General features: G+C 42.3%; 1 protein-coding gene across 2 annotated transcripts in view; it reads right to left on the bottom strand.

Annotated features, from left to right (window-relative positions):
* The window catches only part of CDH12 (cadherin 12), a 455,772-nt gene that overhangs the window by 411,460 nt on the left and 25,271 nt on the right, over positions 1 to 19,041 (bottom strand). The window lies entirely within an intron of this gene.

The following is a 19,041-nucleotide window of genomic DNA, read 5'->3' as shown; positions in this document are numbered from 1 at the left end:
CCCCTGGGATCACACCAGGCGATTTTAGCCAATAGCCAGTGGGTGGCGTGATCCCAGGGGCTTTAAAAACAGCAGTGTGATGCAAGGAGGAGCACTTGCTTCACACTGTTGAACACCCGCCCACCCTCCCTAGTTTAGTTAGAGTCGCTTGGCCTTGCTTTGGTTTGGGTCGCCTGTTTTGGAACAGGGGCTATGTAGGAATTTTTCCATTTGGCAGACTGGCTTTAGCCATTTAGTTTTTGCTTACCCCTTAGCAAACCGTCACAACTTGTAAGGTGGCAGTTAGGCATTGGCTCAGTTGGATTGTGGGGAGGGGAGGTGCAGCCATCACCTGCCCCTCCAGGAACTGGGTATTCCGTTACAGGAATCTGGGGGTCCTGGATCTCGTCCGAAGTCCGCTTGAGGGGCTAGGGCCATGCCAGGACCACAGGAACCCCAGGGTGAGCTTAGGTTGGTCCTCATCGACCTAGTTCCCTCGTTTGGTTTACCCCATTTGACGATCACCCTGAGAGGTGGAGCCAGTTATAGTGGGGAGTCAATGCCTAAGCCAATACCACTCACGTGATTGTATTTCAATAAAGTTGTGGCCAAATTTTTTGCCCCAAAACTTAAACTAATATAAGTGTCCGTGTGTATTTATTTTGGGGGTGGGTCTTGGGGCCTCAAGACACAACAAGAAGAAGGCACCATGTTGACTAGCTTTAGGATTCTGCATGTTTCAGTGGCCATGCACTGACACTCCTGAGACTGGTGGATGAAGCACCCAGTAGTGACTAGGACCCACTTCCAGGTCAGTTAAAACAGCACTGAAAGCTGTTAATGTCATGATTTTTAAAAACAAACAAACCCACATGTATTTTCAAGAACACTTAGCGCTTCAGCTATGTATACTGACACAGCTGGTACGCCCAGCTGCCTAAGTGCAGGTGTCGTGGATCATGCACAAAGGCTATTGTTCTCCCAAATAAATTGTGTTAAACTGAGTAGGACTTCTTGAATATTTTTTAATCAATCATAGCTGCAACTAGGAGGCAACCATCAGGGCGTGAATAAGCACAGGGTTATTTGGATGAAGAGCAGCCCAATAAAATAATATGTGCTTTGCAACTTTAGCTTCACAAAGACCAGAAACTTGCAGCCGAAACTCATTCTGTTTTTAAAAATCTCATACAATCCCTCAAATCTCTTTTCAGCTGCCAAGACTGGCATGAGAACACAGTTTAATCCGGTTTTCTGAAGCTCATATAACAAACCATTAGAAAAACATTAGCGATTCTCTGTCTGGATACAAAACAAACAGCAAATTTCATTCTGATTGATTTCTTTATCATGAAGAACAGTAAATTTTCCTTCCTCTCAGCTGTAGCTAAAGGAAAACAGTTATTTTACAGAAGGGTGAATTCATCCCCCCTTTAAAAAAAAAAACACCCAGCAACTTCTGCATAAGAAGAATTGGGCATAGAACTTTTGAGGTGAGCAATGCTGCCAAGGCAAGCATTTCTGTTACAGTGGTGCCCCGCAAGACGAATGCCTCGCAAGACGAAAAACTCGCTAGATGAAAGAGTTTTCCGTCTTTTGAGGTGCTTCGCAAGACGAATTTCCCTATGGGCTTGCTTCGCAAGACGAAACGTCAGGCGAGTTCTTGCGAGTTTTTTCCCTTCCCCCCCCCTTTTCTAAGCCGCTAAGCCGCTAATAGCCGCTAAGCCGCTAAACCGCTAATAGCGCTAATCCGCTAAGCCGCATAGTTCTGCCTTTTGCCTTAAATCATAGTCTAATCATTGGTTTGTTGTTGTTATTTTCACTTTGTATTTTGTGGGCTCTCCTTTCTTCGAGGTTTTTAAGCAGAGGTTGGGTGGCCACCTGGCATGGATGCTTTAGCTGAGATCCCTGCATTGCAGGAGATTGGACCAGATGACCCTCATGGTTCCTTCCAACACTACAATTCTATGATTCTACGCCCCTGAAGCACCCTTGGGTTCCAGAGACCCAACCTGAATATATATTTCAGACTTTTTAAAATGCACACTACAGCAGTGCTGTGGATTTCCATCAACAGGTACCACATGGGCAATACAGGATCCTTTTTTGTGATGGAGCGGCCAGATTTTCTGTCTGTATTCAAAATCCTCAGGAGTATGTGTGGCGATCACACAGGGTCCCCGGACGTTTAACGGTCTATTGATCCCTGTGCCACCACTGTGCTCGCTTCCCCACTGCCACCAACCAGTTACCCTCTGGTAAAACACTGAGTCCAGTCAGTTGTTAAAAGTGAACCCTAAAAAAAAGAACAAGTTTACTTTACAAACATTAAGAAGTTTATGGTTTCTCAGATAATATTCCTGTCAGTATCTTAACTTTAATTTCTTTACCAGCCTATACCTTCCTAATACCTTCTGACTGATTATCTCTACTGTTTGACTGACTCCTCTTCACAAATTCTCTCACTCTCTCACACCAGACTAAGCCAACCCACAGGCTTATCTTCTCTGTCCCTTCTAACTCCAGACTGTCTTCTCAACAACTCTAACTCACTCTAACTAACTAAAAAACCTCTGTGCTTAAACCTTATACACAGTTAACTCTGCCCCCTGGGTTCCCATTGGTTAGTCATTTTCCAATTAGTTAACACTTTCCTTATGAACCCAATATGATGTCACACACATAGGAGAGCAAATGCCACAGTATGGGTTAGGACCAGCATGCAGAAAGGAACTGTGCAGACAAGCTGTTCCTATTATTACCTCTATCTCTTCTTTTTTAAAAAAAAATAAAATAATAATATTTATTAAAGTTTCAAAAATTACAGAAAGAAAAAGTAAAAATATCACATTAAACAAAAACAAAACAACACATCGCAATATATATATATAAAAGAAAAGAAAACAGAGAAACAAAAACAAAAACACAAAGAAAAATACATCAGATCTCCTCATTACTAATCTTTCATTAGCTTATTTCCTTGACCTCCTCACACCTCCCTTTTTTGTATTCTAGGTCAATTATCCATTTCAGCAAATCCTTTCCCTCTTTTAATATTTTTGTCCTGTAAATTGTCTTAATATAATATAACTTTACTTTTCCTCCTTTCACCAATTAACAGTCAGTTATTCCCAAATCTTTTATATCATTCCTGCTAAAATCATATAATATTATTCCAACATCCTTCTAACAGATATTAATTTTACAATGTTTCTGTAAATAGTCTTTAAATTTCCTCCAATCTTCCTCCACCGACTCTTCTCCCTGGTCTCGGATTCTGCCAGTCATTTCCGCCAGTTCCATATAGTCCATCACCTTCATCTGCCATTCTTCCCGGGTGTATTACCTCTATCTCTTCTACTGCATTCTAAGGGTTGAGGAAGCCCAAGGTGACCTGAACACATAAATCCAGCCTTGCTACTCTTTAGAAATGGCCAACTTTAATGTAGCTAATCTTGCTTCTGGTGGGGAAGAGCTGTGCAGTTTTAATGGATCTCACAGTCTTACTGTGTAAGTCAGGCTGCTCTGGAAAACCTTGCTCCTTTCATCCTGTGGCAGTGCCAGCCATTGATAAAAGAGGTTACTTAAAAGTTAGATTGGGAAGATAATATACTGGGCTAGGGCTTTTCATTCATATATATATATATTTAATTTGATTAACTAGTGTGCTTCCTCTGAAGAAAACCAGAGGTTCTAAAAAGTGACCATTCTGTCACATTGGTCTTCATCTTCAATGTGTCTCTAAAGGTTAAAAGGCTATATTGCTTCACTGAAGAAGCCATTTTTACGATGATGATGCTGAAAAAAGGAAAGATGGGATGTGGGGAGAGCGGGAGGGATTCCCAGCCAAAATGGCTTTTAGAAAGATTTAGACCAAGATGTCTGAATAAACTGATTCGAGGAATGAAAGCAGAAAAGACTGGAGGAAAGATAATCTGTGAGTAATTTGAAAATAAAAAGTGATATAAAAAAAGCCTTTTATTTATTATGAATGTCTTCCAAGGCGAGTGCTGACATTCTGCTGAGAAAAGTGAAAATGCTTTTGAAGACACCAAGCAGATAAGATCCCCATATATATATATATGAATGAGAGAACAAACCACTTGGCTGTCTGGAAAGAGCTTGTTCTTACATATTATTTCCCCTATATTCTAGCACATAAGTGACAGCATAAGGGAGCACAAATAGAACAATCACTTCTCTAATAATGCTGTCTCATGTATGAAATATACTGATATTTAAGGTCCCAAACTGTGTGATCATTTAATGCCTTTCAGAGGCACTGTCTTTTCCATAAATTGTATCCTTTTGTATCCTTAAACCATCACTTAAAAGTCTGTATGTTTGGGGTTTAAGCATATGCAATACATCTGAACATAATTTTAAATAAGAAATGCAAATGATGGGTGGTATTCAGCTAGGTTTTTACTCAGAGTAGACTCACTGAAACGAAAGAACTTGAGTAAGTTGGGTCAACTCGCAATAAAATTTGGTGGAATATCATTGTGTTTGTGTATAAAGTTGTAATTTATGTGAATAGCTGAGTATGAGTTTCAGCATTCTAACTTAAAAGCCAGATATTGGATTTTGGGACGATATCCACCGGAATGTGTGAAACTAGCTCCTTTATTTCTGCGGATATTTCTGCTTCCCTGCACACTGGCATGGCATGTTCAGGACATCTGCAAAAACAACTATGCTGTCTTTTCCAGTGCAGATCTGGATCATTGTAGCATATCACACACTTATTGTTTAATTGCACATCATGTTCTCCATTTGAAATCACAACCATATTTTTAAGCAATAAGAACGCTGTACTCTGGCTCTTATTCAATCAGAGACAAATTGTGCAAACGATAAACGTAGAACTCAGGAAAAGAACAAAGATGGCCAGTTTGGTCATTTCTCATCAACGCTGTATCATTTTGAGCAAGGTAAACAAAATAGGATATAGCAAGGATCTTAACAGGAAAAAAACAACAGAACAAAGGAATATAGGTGCTAGGACAAATTACAAATTACTCATCTAAAAGAGCTCCTCCCTTTTCCATTTGGGGGATGTGTTGACTCAGAATTGTACAAAATCTCCATACCTCCAAAAAAAAGGGAGAGAGAAGAGTATATTTGTACTGGATGAAGAATAGTACCATGCTGGTCCTTGACAGTGTAGAGTAAAAAGGGGCTTTATGTTGGATCTCTGAGAGCTTTAGCAAACCACGGAAGTGATGGCCACTAACTTGGATAGCTTTAAAGGGGGTTCAGTCAAATTCATAAAGGATAAGGCTACTAGTCAATATAGTTGTATTACCTCTAATGCATGAGGTGGTATGCTTCTGAACACCAATTGTGAGCCATCACTTACAACAGAACACTACTGCCTGCTGGCTTGCCCCAGTCCCCAGGCAAAATGCTAGATTAGATAGACCTGTATGATCTAGCAACGGCACTTCTTATGAATGGCCAAAAATCACCCAATCTGGGCCTGGATCTGAGCCCAGGTCTATCCAGCTCTAATCCATGCCAGATCTCAACAGGGCATTAACAATTCAGTCGTACACATAACAGAGATAGCAACATGATTGGTGACCTTTTGTTTCCATGCCTCATGGGTGCAACACCCATGCATTTAGAAATAGGGAAACAGAACTGACCTTGAAGCATTCTCAGAAATGTGACATGGGATCCACAGTAAGAGAGAGTCATATTCAGAGGCACACAAAACAGCATAAACACCATAGCCAGTGGTGCTCCCAAGCCAGTGATAAAGTGCTAAAATATGAGTTTGGGCTGTTAATAGTAGTGGGATTAAAGGCATGAAAGATTTCTAGAAGGACTGTAGCAGAGAAAATGGGATAACTATCTGGTGTCAATAACAAAGATGAAAAATAACCACTTGGTATCTTTTGCTTAAGAGAAAGAAAGAAAGAAAGAAAGAAAGAAAGAAAGAAAGAAAGAAAGAAACAGCCAGAGGATGCATGTATTAATAAAAGCAGATAAAAGGAAAAGGAAACACTTCTGATTTATTGGTAGAAACATCCGCACAATATTTTCAAAGGATGTAGCCTCACATTAATCTCTACTGCCACTTTCGGCATGTAGTTTTAGCCAATCACATTTGGTCCCTATTAGCATGTGTGGGCAATTCACAATATGACTTATCATGTTTCAGAGAGCACTAGAAAAGTTTTCTGAATACTTGTTTGTGCGTCCATGTGTTTTGTTTTTGGTTTTTTAACATTTTGTTTTGAAGGATATCTAGACCAAGAACACTAACTTGAGAAATGACACAGATAAGCTCTCCTCTAGGGAATACAGGTTGCTTCTAATAAAACATGTAGACTGTCTGAAGGGAAAAGGCTGCTCTGAGACTCTTAAGTAGTGCACAATTTTCTGAATCTGGTTGATACAAAAAGCAAATACTGAGTTAAAAGTCATTTGAAGGGTAAATATCCATAACCAGCCAATTTGCAACACATTTCCTATTAGAAGCAATGGAGCGTATTATGTTTAGTTGTAGTCCCAGTCACAGTGCCACCCTCCCCATGCTTAGGCTACAACTAAGGTATTATGGACAAACTTGGGCAAACAATGATATGGGTTAGGAATGGCCACAACATTATTGATTCCAAGTGTAGGTGGATTTTGGCTCAGGCATTGGGTGTATATCCATTTCAGCCACCAGCCAGAGGGCTGAAACTTCTGACAGAGTTGTGGCAAGGATTACAGCCTCCCCAAGATACCAATCTACCAAGATGACCATCCGCAGGCTCCCGCTGGAAGCTCTATGGCCCATCTGCCCCACATTTGGCTTCTGGATAGAGACTTCCACCAAGACCCCTGGTCTGGGTCTGGATGTGTGAGGAGAATCAGAACTTACAGGGTTAAACAGTTCTGTGTGACGTCTCACATTCTGAGGCATGGTTCACATACCGGAATCTTTCTTTGTGTGTGAGTTTCCTTTCGTTTTTGGCTGAGAGGCGAAAGGATGTCTGCTCTTTCGCCGGACTGATTTATGATGTTTTTCTACTCATTAAAAGACTGTTGGAGATTAGCAAGAAGCCTGTGTTCAGTCTGATTTATTATCCACACACAAGGCAACGCTTCCTACCGCTGCTAAGAACTCTGCTAAGGACTTTGCTAAGAGAGCTAAGGGAGCTCAAGTTTTCTATCGGCACAGACGTCCATCAGCGCAGCAGAAGCGTACTGGGCGCCATCTTATCGCACAGGATGATGTACCACTTCACCCAAAAGCTTGATGGCTAGGATTTCACCAAATGCCTGAACCTCTCTGACCAAGATGATTGAGCATCTGGAAACCAAGCTGTATGAGGAACAGTTGAGGGAGTTGGGTATGTTAAGCCTGGAAAAGAGGAGACTGAGACGAGACATGATAGCCACCTTCAAATATCTCAAGAGCTGTCACATGGAAGATGGAGTAATCATGTTTTCTCCTGCTCCAGAGGGCAGGTACCAAACCAATGGATTCAAGTTACAAGAACGGTCTTCCAACTAAACACCAGGAAGAGCTTTCTGACCACAAGAGCTGTTTGACAGTGGAATGGTTTCCCTCATGAGATGACGGACTCTCCTTCCTTGAAGGTTTTTGATCAGAAGCTGCATGGCCATCTGTCATGAATGCTATGACTGAGATTCCTGCATTTCGGGGGGTTGGACTAGTTGACATTTGGGGTCCTTTCCAAGTGTACAGTTCTATGATTCTATGATTCTATATATCCACAATTAGTATACTGTATTGACTCTTTGGATTTCAAAATGACTGTGGATACCAGGCATGGGATCATAGCAATATCTGCTCCTTTTATACCAAATGCTAAGCATGCATGTGCCCAAAGTGCAGAAGATCAGCAGTTTATATGGGTACTATGTGTGACTTTTCATTTTCTACATGGAAGGTTCATGGCTTGCATTTTCCTGGCACATTCCCTAGGCTAGGTGCAGTGTTCATGAACATTTCGTGACATCACAGTAACTCAGCCAAAGGCCAGAGCAAGGTTTCATCAAACTGACACATTTGTCCGTCCCTATATGCAACATAATCTTATACATGTTTACTTGGGGAAAATATCTCACTAACTTTATCATAACATACTCACATATAAGTGTTTTAGAACTGCAGCCTGCAATGGCAAGTAGGATTCAATTCCTATATGAAGGGCTGGGTCACTGTATCAGGAGGTTTTTAACGCTGGATGTTTTTATGATGTTTTTAGATATGCTGTAAGCCGCCCAGAGTGGCTGGGGAAACCCAGCCAGATGTGCAGGGGATAAATAATAAATTTTTTATTATTATTATTATTATTATTATTATTATTATTATTATTATTATTATCATTATTAAGAAAATTAGCCCATCACACATTACCACAATTGGAAGACTTCCCTTCCCTTTAATTTTCAGAGCTAAACATTCTTACCATTGCATCACTGTTTTTGCTAAGTCGGTGTTTACAAATTGCAAACTTATAACCAGGTTTGCAAAATGGTCTGGAGTTCTCCATGGTTACCGATATTACCAAGGCCAACTTCATGATAATCACTTCCCAAAAAATGAAAGGAAGGGGGAAATCTATGTGCAACAGGAGTGGTGGGGATAAGATTGGAGGGGAAAGGAAGTATGAGTGTCACACATGCACCTGCGTGCCTAGCTATGGTAAGGAGATTAGGCAGTATTATGGCTGCTGCATCTGTCCACTGTGGTCCAGATGGAAAACTTACAGAAGAATTCGTGTGCAACACATGCAACACAGAGCAGAACCATGTACAATACATACAACACAGGGCAGAACAATGCACCTTCATTTCTCAAATTTGACAAAGACTCTCCTTCCTGAAAGAGAGGGGAGTGGTTGTGGGCGGGAGCCCGAGCACCGCCCAGCAGGGGGGCATTTGCCCCCTGCCTCCAGCTCACCTGGCTGGTGCTCACGCCCCCTCCTGTGGCCATCCAACCAGGTGCCACAGAGGGGGCGTGTTCAGCAGCCTTTTGCTGCAGCACTAGCCTCTCCCTGGCCTCATTCCTCATCGTCGTCCCGTGGCGAGTCACCCACCCTCCACTCCCTTTTAGTTAGGGCCTAGGTCATTGGCCTTGCTATGGACCTTAGGTTGGTCGCCCTGGTTGTCCGGGGGGGCCTGGTAGGAGTTTTTCCATTTGGCATTAGGCTTTTTGGTTTTTTCGCCTACCTTGTAGCAATCGTCACAACTTTTTGTGGTATTGGTGGGTAGGTTAGGCATTGGAATAATGGGTTGTGGTGTGTCGAAGTGCTAGGTGTGGCCATCGCCTATGCCTTCAATGTTTAGGGGTATTCCGTTAAAGGAATCTGGCGGTCGTGTATTCTGTCCGATGCCTGCTTGGCGGGAGGCCATGGCACGACCCTCGGTGACAGCAGGAGGTGAGCCTATAGTTGGATTAGCATCAACAGGCTCCACCTACTGGTGAATAAACCCACTTGTTTCGATCCAATGCCTAAGCCAATACCTTTTCATTGCTGTAATCAATAAAGTTGTGGCCTTTTCTAGCCCATTAACCTTATATCACGTGTCCTTGTGTCTTCATTTCACTTCGTGGGGTCGGGTCCTCGAACCACAATCACTTAATTTTGAAGAGACACAGTATGCAAGATTTACATGCTTCTTATCTGAGCCAAGTTGATCTAAAATTATATGTTTTGCACGAAACATGTAATTGTGCATAAATGTGCACAGCATCAGATAATTTATCACAGTTCCTCCCAGCTACTCTCCTGCTATTTTACTTTGGGGGGAAATACGGATGCCGGCTATAAAGTAGTTTTACATCCTTATTTGGAAACATTCTAACACCTCAAGTAGAGAGCGTGGGGGCACATCAGGCGTCATGCTTTGAATTAAAAGGTATCGTTCCCCACCCATCCATGTGTTCTGCTATTTCAATGAACAAATGAACCAGCAGTGCATCTGGCAAAATGATATTCTGCACAAACCTTTCCGAACTGACTTTCTCTGACTTCCAAACACCTGATAGTAAATAATCCAATTCCTCAAAAATGCATGCCCAGCACCAGTAAAGAGAAAGTGGAGTCAGTCGCCACAGCGCACTTAATTTATCCAGGAAGTGTAGACAGGCAATAAAAAGGCCATGAAATAATCTAGATGGTATCGATTACGAGGTCTGTTCTTACCTCCTTCAAATTCATTTCCCATAGATTTTCCAAAAGATCATCCAGGAAACTTCCTATGCTCATCTCCTATTTCTGCTGCTGTTTACAGTAATTAGCATTATGGGACTGTGTGGCAAATGCAGCCTGGATATTTATACCCTACCAAATATTCTGTTTAGGTAAGTGAAACAGGAGAGGCAGGTGTATTTTCTTTTAAATCACCAAATTTGAACTATCAGATGTGCACCATGCCTTTTCTCTGTTTCATTCCTTAAACTTCATTTGTCATCTCTTGGCTTAACTGGTTTTAATACTGTATTTTTCTATTATTGCAATTTACCCTAGGACCTTATGGTGAAAGGTGGGTAAGGAATTCAATCAATCATCGTCATCATCAATGCTAGTTTGTTTTAACAATTTGTATACCACATGGCTACAATAGTCTCCAAGCAGGGTACAGAAAAATCCAATGCAGAAAAGTTAAAAGTCAGTCAAAATGATAAAGTCATGCTATAATTAAAATGGCTGCTGGAAGAAAAAGGTCTTCAGTAATAATGGGTCGTGTCCAATGTTACTCCTACTCAAAAAAGGTCCAGTGGCAAAATACTAATGGGATGGACCCAATGTTATTCCTATGGAGAATAAACACAATGAAATTAATAGACATTGGTTTCAATGGGTCTACTCTGAGCATCTTAAAAAGCAGAGACATCACCTTGCCAACAAAGGTCCATATAGTTAAAGCTATGGTTTTCTCAGTAGTGATGTATGGAAGTGAGAGCTGGACCATAAAGAAGGCTGATTGCCGAAGAATTTATGCTTTTGAATTATGGTGCTGGAGGAGACTCTTGAGAGTCCCATGGACTGCAAGAAGATCAAACCTATCCATTCTGAAGGAAATCAGCCCTGAGTGCTCACTGGAAGGACAGATCCTGAAGCTGAGACTACAATACTCTGGCCACCTCATGAGAAGAGAAGAGGGCACAAGGAGAAGGGGACGACAGAGGACGAGATGGGTGGACAGTGTTCTTGAAGTTACCAGCATGAGTTTGACCAAACTGCGGGAGACAGTGGAAGACAGGAGTGCCTGGCGTGCTTTGGTCCATGGGGTCACAAAGAGTCGGACACGACTAAACAACAACAACAAACTCTGAGCAAGACTTAGTTGGCAACAACCCAGTAGCGAACTATGGCCAAGATAATATTTCCCCTCTCCTGGAACTATTTCACAGAACCATTCATTCTCCATCAAAGGATTTGGGATAAAACATGGATTTTCCAAATGAACATTTAGGACTGTTCAGCCTCTGCAGTGCATCTGTTTATTCGCCTTGGGTGCACACAACTTACACAGTGATTGTTCAGTGTGTGCTTCTTCAGGGATTGCATTCTGGTCTCCCTCAGGAGGTTGCGGGCTCTCCTTCCTTGGAGGCTGTTAAGCAGAGGTTGGATGTCCATCTGTCATGGATGCTTTAGTTGAGATTCCTGCATTGCAGAGACTTGGGCTGAATGACTCTCGGGGTCCCTTACAACTCTACGACTCTATGAAAGAGGGTGAAAGTGCCTGCAAACAACCATCTTACTTATGCCAGAAGCTCCGCCCTCATTCTCTTACTTGATTTTGTTTGCCCTCAGTGATATCAATGAGTAGCCAAGTTTGACTGCCTACCTAGTACCATTACATCATATTCAGTATGTGATCCCTCGTTGGGCTGGAAGAGAAAGAAGCTCTTTAAAGAAAGCCCTTTACTATGAACGGGCCATAGAATGCTGCAGGGAGAGGAATTAACGATAGCAAACAGGATTTTAAAAGGAAATTTCAGGAAATCTCCTCCCTTCAATCTCTATTTTTTAAAATAAATAAATGGTGAATTTGGTCCATCCCTAAGTGGTGGTACAGTGGTACCTTGGTTAAGAACAGCCCTGTTTATGAACTACAGTGGTACCTCAGGTTACATACGCTTCAGGTTACAGACTCCCCTAACCCAGAAATAGTACCTTGGGTTAAGATCTTGCTTCAGGATGAGAACAGAAATTGTGCTCCGGCGGCACAGTGGCAGTGGGAGGCCCCATTAGCTAAAGAGGTGCTTCAGGTTAAGAACGGTTTCAGGTTAAGAATGGACCTCCAGAACAAATTAAGTTCTTAACCTGAAGTACTACTGTATTTGGTTTAAGAACTCCGCAAAACCGGAAGTAGTGTCCTGGTTTGCGAACTTTACCTCGGTCTAAGAATGGAAGCCGAACGGTGGAAGGGGACTGGCGGCGGGAGGCCTCATTAGGGAAAGTGCGCCTTGGTTTAAGAGCGGTTTCGGTTTAAAAACCAACTTCCGGAACGGATTAAATTCATAAACTGAGGTACCGCTGTATATCTTCTTGCTTATTCAGGACTGAAGAGCCTAGCATGATCACATGCTCAGCCAGCAGGTGGTGCATAAGCCTAGCTCTAATTTAAAGAAAGGATCTGTACGTTGTACCACTTTTCCCAGGCCCACATCTGAAGGGGAAGGTTATCTCCTGCTTGGCTTTTGTGGTTTTGCAGCTAATTACTACAGGGTTGTTGTTTTGTTGCTGTTGTCATTTTGTTTTGTTTTGTTTTCTTTTTTTACACACAATGGGAAAGCAAAGCAAAATCACGAGCATGTTCAGCCCTTCTGAAAATTGCAAAACACACAATGAATAATCTCCTTTCATACCTATATATGCTACTGATATGGATTGTGTTCTCGCCGTTTATTGCAGGGCTGTTTCAGAGCTTAAGGGTCTCTGTTCAGTGCTATTCCAAATCATACTACAGTTTGCACTTATAACATGCACCTCGCTGGGTTTTGTTGCTGGTGCTGCTATTTTCTGAAGAGTGACCATAAAAATAGGGATTGTGGATATACTATCACAAAGCTAGAGCTGTGTGCAGTTTTTTTTTCTTTTTAGAAGAAATGGGCGGATTGGGAGTAGACTTTTATTCTTTACCTCGTCCTCAGCACAATGTTGCAGTGTCCCAGCTGCACAGTAACTGTTTGTGATCCGCGGAGCTGTTTTAGTCAGTTTCTTTTATTATTCAGAGGCCAAGCCATCTTCTATTTATCTTACAATGCCATTTCTCTAAAGAATTCAGCACAGCAAATGAAGAAAATAATACATAATGGTTTATAGCCTGAAGAATTCAATCTCATGGTGGTAAGGATAGAACTGCATCCATGGAAGATAGTATTAAAAAATAAAATGAAGAAAGAATTTTTTATCACACACACACACATACACAGCCTCCCTCTCGCTCCTGTCATTTTGAATGCTCTAGGGGCGCGCTGTGGGTTAACCACAGAGCCTAGGACTTGCCAATCAGAAGGTCAGCGGTTTGATTCCCCGCGACAAGGTAAGCTCCCTTTGCTTGGTCCCTGCTCCTGCCAACCTAGCAGTTCGAAAGCACGTCAAAGTGCAAGTAGATAAATAGTTATCGCTCCGGCAGGAAGGTAAACAGCGTTTCCATGCACTACTCTGGTTCGCCAGAAGTGGCTTAGTCATCCTGGCCACATGATCCGGAAGCTGTACGTCAGCTCCCTTGGCCAATAAAGCGAGATAAGCACAGCAACTCCAGAGTCAGCCACGACTGGACCTAATGGTCAGGGCTCCCTTTACCTTTACCTTTAGGGGGCAATCCTATGCACAAGAAGCTAGTGTAAAGTAAACCAGTGTAAGTTATAGTAGCATAGTGCAAAGTTACACACATCCCGGTTGGGCACCCCACCCTGCTATTCTGCCTAGGCCTGACAGAGGGAAAACAAGGCTTTAAAATAGTGTTCTATCCATGGAAAGAAGGAGAAGTCTCAGCAAAGGAAGAATGGATACAAAAACTTATGGAATATGAAGAAATGGCAACACTTACTGGAAGAATAAGAAATGAAGATAACAAACTTTTAATAAAAGAAAGGAAATGGTTTATTGAATATTTACAGATAAATTGTAAACAGATAAAAAAAATGGAAGGATTATTGTAAAACCTTGCAGTTTTGTAAGAGTATATATTTAAAGAAGATGAATAAATGAACAAATTAAGTTAATTTGGATAGGCAGAAGGTATTAAAAATAAATGTAAGGAACCGCAGAAAGTGGGTGAAGGACGTCAAATTTTAAAATGTCAAAATGATTATAAAATCAGTGAAAGGTATAAATTTGAAAAGTATAAATATTTTTTTTAAATAAAATAAAAATAAAATAGTGTTCTATTTTGAGAATTAATAGGATCACTCATCTAATCTTGTCAACTGTTTACTGGTCCTGTCCTAATGGGGGAATGAATGAATGAATGCATTATTTATTTAAATTTTATTTATTTATTTCAGATAGATGGCCAGTTCTTCGAGTGCTCAAGGCAGCTAACAACCACATATTCTCCAACATTCCTCAAATGAAAATATGGACATTTCTTACCTCCCCACACAAACTGACCCTACTCGACCCCCTATTTTTTGTCATCTCCCCCACATCGCACTTCATATCAGAAGGAGGACATGTGCCACCACTACACCAAAAGGACACAGCACACACACCCTCCATCATCCTGAGAAAACCCCTTAAACCCAATTTTATTGTATTTGATTCTGTGGTAGATTTACAAAAAGAAAAACAAACACCAATAAATATATCTTAGAAAGGGGCAAGATTAACCGTGGATACACAAAGCATTTATTTTATTTTATTTATTATTATTATTATTATTATTATTAGTACCTCACCCATCTGGCTGGGCTTCCCCAGCCACTCTGGGCAGCTTCCAACAAAATATTAAAACACAGTAATGCATCAAATATTAAAAGCTTCCCTAAACAAGGCTGCCTTCAGATGTCTTCTAAAAGTCTGGTAGTTGTTGTTCTCTTTGACATCTGGTGGGAGGGCGTTCCACTTGGTGGGTGCCACTACCAAGAAGGCCCTCTACCTGGTTCCCTGTAACTTGGCTTCTTGCAGCAGGGGAACTGCCAGAAGGCCCTCGGCACTGCACCTCAGCGTCCCGGCAGAACCATGGGAGTGGAGACGCTCCTTCAGATATACTGGACCAAGAATGTTTAGGGCTTTAAAGGTCAGCACCAACACTTTGAATTGTGCTCGGAAACGTACTGGGAGCCAATGCAGATCTTTCAAGACCGGTGCTATGTGGTCTTGGAGGCCACTCCCAGTCACCAGTCTAGCTGCCGCATTCTGGATTAGTTGTAGTTTCCGGGTCACCTTCAAAGTTAGCCCCACACAGAATGCATTGTAGTAGTCCAAGCAAGAGATAACCAGAGCATGCACCACTCTGGCAAGGCAGTCCACAGGCAGGTAGGGTCTCAGCCTGCATACTAGATGGAGCTGGTAAAGAGTTGCCCTGGTCACAGAACTGACCTGCGCCTCCATGGTCAGCTGTGAGTCTAAAATGACACCCGGGCTGCCCAGCAAAGCAAAGCAAAAAGCAAAGCAAAGCAAAGCAAAGCAAAGCTCTTTGCTCCCCCTTTCTTCCTTCTGCCTGGGGTGACCTTGCCCTGTGTCTGAGACTCAGAGCTGGAGAATCACGTGAGACAGGGGTGGAGGAAGGGGGTGCGGTGGGTGCGGTTTGCCCAGGGTGTCACGACTGGGGGGGGGGGTGACAAAATGCCAGGCAGCACTTACCGCGGGGCCTGCAGTGTGCCCGAGCCACGTGTCTCTCCTGGGAGAGATGCTGTGGCTTGGGCGCATGCAGGCTCTGCGCTGTCCAAACGGTCCACCCACTGCCTCCCCCCCAGCTGTAGGGCGGCTGAGTGGGAGGAGGCAGGCAGACTCTAGAGGCCCCATGGTGCACCCTACCCCTATGGGCAGCTCGCACCTCCCCAGGCGCCCGAGTGGCTTCCTCTGCTGCTGACATGAGACTGGGCCTTGGAAGCTGCGGTTGCAGGTTCTCCCCCTCCTCCTCCTCCTCCTCCTCCTTTCCTACCCCCCCCATATAATTTTTATTAAGTTTTCCTATTTAATTACATCTCATTACACAAATCTATGGCAAAAAGTATTGCTCAAACAGAGCATCGACTCCCCCCCCCATTCTGTCTTCCAAACACTTTTTTTACTAAATTCTCGGATTTCTATAACCACTTTTTTACCTTTGAACTTCTTCTTTTCTATGATAATTACCTCCTTATATGTAAATCAGATTCTTATTTTCTCATTACAAAGCATTTCAGTTTAAGCCTACAAACGTTTTCAAATGTTTACAATTTTCTTTCATATAAAGTATAAATTTGCTCCAGTCCTTTTGAAACAGTTCATCTCGCCAATTCTGGCTCCTCCCTGTTAGCTTTGCCATCTCCACATATTCTACTATCTTTATCTGCCAGTCTTCCAGTGTAGGAAGTTCCTGCTGCTTCCATTTCTGGGCCAGGAGTATTCTTGCAGCCGTTGTGGTGTACATAAACAAATTTACATCTTTTTTTCTGAATATCCTTTTCAATTAACCCTAACAAAAATATCCCTGGGTTGTTTTTTTTTATTAAAATTGTATTTAAAAACCTTTTCCAGCTCATTATATATTGTGTCCCAGAATGCTTTCACCTTGGTACAAGTCCACCACATATGGAGGAAATTTCCCTCTTTCTCTTTACATTTCCAACAACCTCCTCCTCCTTTCCAACTCTCCAGCAGCTGCTATGAGCTGCCCAAGGGAGGAGGTCAGCAGCAGAGGCTATGGAGATGCAATGCTGTGATCCCTCACAATTTCCACTGCCATTGGCTTACGACAAGCACTGGCTCATCCTTCTCCGCTTGGGGTAGGGCTGACGGGGAAAAGAGGGACATTCTGAGATCAAATCAGAAGCCAGGATGGCTTTCACAATTCTAGGGCTGTCCCTGGAAAATAGGGGCACGTGGAGGTTATGCAACCAATAATAAAACAACCCAATAAAGCTACTAGAAAGAAACGGTCATAAGATCAGATGCAATCAGCTCAATAAAAATAGCAAGAGGACCCTACCTAGTAGTATGCATTTGAATGGGCTTTGCATGTTTCTTTTTTGTAGGCCTAGAGAAAGGAATTCAGCCAGACTTCATCTGGTAAATTCTTCCACAGTATTGGGGTAACTAAAGAAAGATCCCAGATTTGGGGTTGCAAAGTGTCAGAAAAAGGAGGAGGAGGAGGAGGAGGAGAGGCCACTGTAAAAATAACAGGAATTCCTTTCTTTATGCCATTTTCAGTCCTATCTTCCATGGATACAATTCCATCTGACAGGATTTCTCATGAGAATGGTTCCTTCAGGCTATAACCTCGTATGATCACATTTTTGTCTGGTCACACTTAGCTTGTTTTTATATATATATAGACTTAGCATGTAGGCCACATGAGTGGCATATGTTGTTAGTTTCAAGCAGTTATTTTAATTAGTATTTTATCATTCCTGCTACGTAAGAAATTCCTGTGAGGAAGGGCTGTTTATAGCTGAAATTAATGATTCCCCTGCCCTTTGAATATTTCTGCATATCGTTCATGTTTTCCTTTGCACATTCACAGCAATCATCACACTCATGAGAAAAAAATGCACTTATCTGGAGCATTATTGGTAAAATAATGCAGTGTGTTGTTTTCAATAACACAAGGATTTCTGAAGTGCCTTCTCTCTCCCCCCCACCCCTTTAATATAGTAGACATGTGCCCCGATTCTTTAGTTACTTATTTATTTTCACATTTTCAGAGATGGTCAAGCCATTTTGGTGCCCGAGGCAGAGAATCCAAATGCTACTCCCATAGTGATAAAAACTAAATAATTGACAATTTTCTATCCTATAATGCAAACACTCAGATGATTCCCTTTCCCTTTCCTTACACAACCTGGGGATAAGGAAAATCTCCTGTTTAGATGATCAGGGTTTATCTATGCAGTGGTTAGCTTCATTTTACAGTGTCATTGCCTGAACACAATCAAGATCATTAACTTTACTGCTATAATTATGACCTGAAGTTAAACTGTACTCTCAGCAAATTGAATTAATACCTCTATCTTAGTCCACCCCTGCCCATCAAAATGCAGAGAAGGAGAAAAGGTTTCTTTCTGAAGCTGGAAGCACTATAGTGATTCTGAGTCAAGATGACATATAAAAGTGGGCAAACAGACGATACTGTAAGAAGAAGAAAATAGTGTCCGTGGATTATCAGTTATCTTATTTACTCTCAGGGGAAATGTGAAGCCGATTCCCGTAAGTTATTCCCTTCACTGAATATGCATGAAAGCACGCTCTGTGAAGAGCTCCTACAGGAAATATGTTTCTAGATGATCCGATTAACAGAATCCTATCTGGAGATCATAGGACTGAGAGGTAAATCACATGCACAAATAATTCCCCTAACACATTTCCATATGATTCTTCTGAAAGGAATCACTTGCAGAAGTCACCCTCTTCCATGTGATCCCAGAAAGCATGTTCTCCCTCATGGAGAGCACATGTTGTGGTGGGCGCTGACAAGACACGTCACTGTTGCTGGGCAAAAAAGTTTGGCCATCTTTAAGCAGGGGCGGGCTGTTACTGGGGAGATTTATATGCTGCCATTTATTGATTGACACCCCTGTTTGTTAAATACACTGCACGCAGTGATGAGCTTCCTATTTTCGCTGTGTGCTTCGGATCACCAGCCCTCCCTCCCTAATCTTAGGCTGTTTGCTTGACCTTGCTATGCCTGTCATGGGCTCGTCTGCTTTGGGGCAGGGGCCTGGTAGGAATTTTGTCCATTTGCCTGATTGGCTGATGCCACTTGGTTTTTGCCTACTGCGTAGCAAATCGTCACAACTTGTAAGGTTGCGGTTAGGCATTGGTTTGGGAATTAGTTGGTGGAGGGGTATGGATTTGGCTGTGCCTGCCCCTCCAAAATGCTGCTGCTGCAAGGGTTTTCCATTAAAGGAACCCAGGGGCTCCCCATGCTTTT

Source organism: Podarcis erhardii, assembly GCF_964252035.2.
Source record: "Podarcis erhardii genome assembly, chromosome: 8".
NCBI lineage: Eukaryota > Metazoa > Chordata > Lepidosauria > Squamata > Lacertidae > Podarcis > Podarcis erhardii.
This window is presented reverse-complemented; position numbering and strand designations above follow the sequence as displayed.